We start from the raw sequence: 3,622 nt of genomic DNA on the forward strand, positions 1-3,622 counted from the left end.
TCTATTTCAACTGGATACCGTCAAGCATATCTGGGTGCTCAACCTACTCTTGTCAGACATATTTGGGTGCTCGATCTACCCCTTCAGTTTATTTCACTAGATACCACCAATCATATATACGTGCTCGACCTACCCTTCTCAGGCATATCTGGATGTCCGACCTACCCCTCTGGTCTATCTCAACCGGATACCGGGTCTATTTCACCCCTACCACTACCACATAAATCATGCATAACTCACATAGACATCGAACAATACACACCACCTTAATAATTATCACAAAGATAATCATTAAGCTATATCAGTACTAGTAGGTCGGCCTTGGTGCCTTCGACCCAGGGATTCTATGAACGGAGATTCACCACGAACGTTGAAGCTCGCTGCAAGAAATCCTTAGCTGCTGCACTAACAACTTCCCGAGCTAACAATACCAAAATATCCAACTAATTAGCATTTGGGTTCCAAAGCATGATCCATAATCCAAACGTGGGGTAAAATGACCATTTTACCCCTAGCCTAACAGGACTTACAACCAAGGCCCAAGCCCCAAAACGAACAAGGCCCAAAACTATAAAAGACCATTAATGGCCCAATTTTCCAAATTGGGCCCAACCCCACATGGGCCAAAAAGCCCAACAATTCATGGTCCAAAAATAATTCTTTGATGGCCAAAAGGTCCAATCCCATTGGGCCTACTAAAGTCCAAAAGCATTAGGTCCACCAAGGCCCAACACAAAATCTTGGCCTAACAAGGCATGTCCAAAAGTCCCAAAATTCTCCATTTCCTTTGATTAAAAAGCCCATCACATAAGCCCAACATATAACCGAAGCCCAAATACGAAACAAGCCCGAAGGCCCACAGAGCCACGAATGCGGGGTGTACGCTTAGCTTACGCCGGGCATACTTCGACGAATCTGGATCGCGACCAAAGAGGAGGTACGCTGGTCATACCTCTAGTTACGCGAGGTGTAACCATAGATTTTCCAAACTCAATATATGACTTAATCGATTAAGCAATTTGCGTCTAAACTTCAGGGGACCTCCAACTAAAGCTCTTAATGCATAAAGTCGACACCTTTATGCATGTACATGACCCAAAGGGATTTAATAACCATTTTAATCCATTAAAACCTAATCAAGAACATGCATGGACCATATCTAACCTTAAACATGGCAACTTTATGGACTTATTGTTGGGTTTTGAGCATTCTAACACTCCTATGGTGTACATGTAACCCTATAAACCTTGGATCTATGTTTTCTCTAAAATACATGCAAATAATAATTTCCAAGCTTTACATCCTAACTAGCATGGCATGGGGAACTTGAATCATAAAAGTACTAGTAGAATGACATACCTTTTAGTAGTGGTTGATTTCTTGGAGTTTGAGAGCCTAGCACCAATAGTGTGGATGCCTCAAATGGAACTCACAAATCACCACAAACTTTGGAAAACTCTTGAGAGAATAATGCACACTCTTGAATTGGCCACCACTCTTGTACACACACAACTAGTCACCATTTCAAGCATCATAGGCTCCTTTATATGGTGTAAAGGATTAGAGTTACATCCATGTAAGCCCTAATACCAGTGACTCTTCCTTTCCAAGGATCCATGGGTTAAAAGCTCCATGGACTCCCATGCATGCCAAGCCCATACAAAATAAGCGTTAGCCCACACTATATAAATACAAGAGCCCATATTGAATTAGTCACCTTTTTTTATCACTAAATTGATTCTAAATTAATTTAAGATCAATACTAATTTAATAATATGATTTCATATTAATATATTATAACTTATAATATATTAACAATTCATAAACATATTATTCTCAAAAGGTTATCCAAATCGTTCGGGTGAAGTGCAACCCAAATGGACCATGTTGGGTCGGGTCAAGTGCATCTTAAATATTGTTATGGACTTAGACACCTTATCCAACAGTCTCCCACTTGGATAAGTCTAATAACTATATTTGCAGATATGACTTCAGGAACCAACCGGAAATCGTAGCTCTCAAAACTCTGTTGAACTATGAAGCGCCATTTTAGATAAGTGATCATATAATCCTCTGTTCCAGATATCAGCCGGACAAATACATGGAACAATGTCTTACTTATTGTCCAGCAGTTTGGTTCTCGATTCCCGATTTGTTTGACATATAACTTAAGTGAACAGATCAACTTATTTCTGACCGGGCCTGGTACATGGGTCAACACAAAATCATCGAGGGGCCCAAATATCGCTTCTAATCCAAGAAGGAACAGATAAACTTCGACTCATATGCTTGTTCTACTACTTGTTGAATTATACACAAAGGCATGTTTTATAACATCGAGTTACCAATGCGTTTACGTAAAATCAATGTATAACCAACTCATAGGCAGCAAGTCATATCCCTAGGTTTGAAGACTTATATGATATTACCGTCTCACGATCACTCGAGATAAATTCCATGAAGTGATGCAAGTGAGCGTGGGTTTATTCCAATACTCATCACTTATGAGCACTCATGAATGTTGTAGCAACCATTGTTATGGCTAAACACCTCTGTTCATCTACAAGCCCAATTCATGACAGTCTTAATTCATACCTACTTCCGACGTATGACCGACTGTGGAAGTTTGAATAACTTAGTCATTCGGAAAGAATAAACTAGTTATTATGGAAGTCAAAACATGCAAAGTGAAACACAAGAATAATTGAATCCAATATGGTCTCAACACTTATGAGTATAAATAAACCACATTTTAATCATCACCATATTGATTACACATTATTCTGTTTCGATTTATCAACTTAACACTTGAATTAAAACTATAGTTGTCCCATGCTCCAAGCATGTACACTATATTTTATAAACGATAGTCATGCCATACTCCAAGTATGCAAACTATGTTTGTCTATGATCTTTACTTTCTGAAATAGATCAATTGAACATGATTCCAAGGATCCTCATTTCACAATCCCAAATCCTTACCGTAAACGTAAGAATATCAAATTCGTGTCATTTACTGTAATCTGTTAGATTTTAAACTCATATGCATTGTTTCTACAACAATGACTATGCACAAAAGTCACAGAGACCTGGCAACAGACATTACAAAGTATTCCAGTGGAAATCCATTCCATGGAAACGAAGTCTCACATTCAAAGTACATTCCTTTGAATGTCCTTCTTGCATAAAATATTCTAACTTTCTTATAGATTCTTAAAATCCAACTCCCAATATGGAAAACATTTCCATATTCCCATTTTCACTATCACTTTTGAACAAGAGCTACCTCTTTTCAGAATATGTCAATATGGCCCTTTCCAAAATTTAGCATCATACTTCCAACTGTCCATTAGAAACCAGTCTTAGGTAAACCTCAGATTGTTCTCGATAATTGCTTAATCATTTCAGTCATATCCGGTTCTATTCCTTTTTCCCTCGTAATGCTCTAGGCATTTTGATAATTTAGAACGGATAGATATTGTAGCACATGTGATTGATCCTATACCCAAAGTATATGGGACACGATTCATGATGTCTCACATAAATACATGATACTAGATTAGTCTTTTGCTACAATATTCTTATTTACCATGTTTTCAAAAATCGACTATGAAGAGGGATG

The sequence above is a fragment of the Lactuca sativa genome, chromosome 3 (assembly GCF_002870075.4).
Source record: "Lactuca sativa cultivar Salinas chromosome 3, Lsat_Salinas_v11, whole genome shotgun sequence".
NCBI lineage: Eukaryota > Viridiplantae > Streptophyta > Magnoliopsida > Asterales > Asteraceae > Lactuca > Lactuca sativa.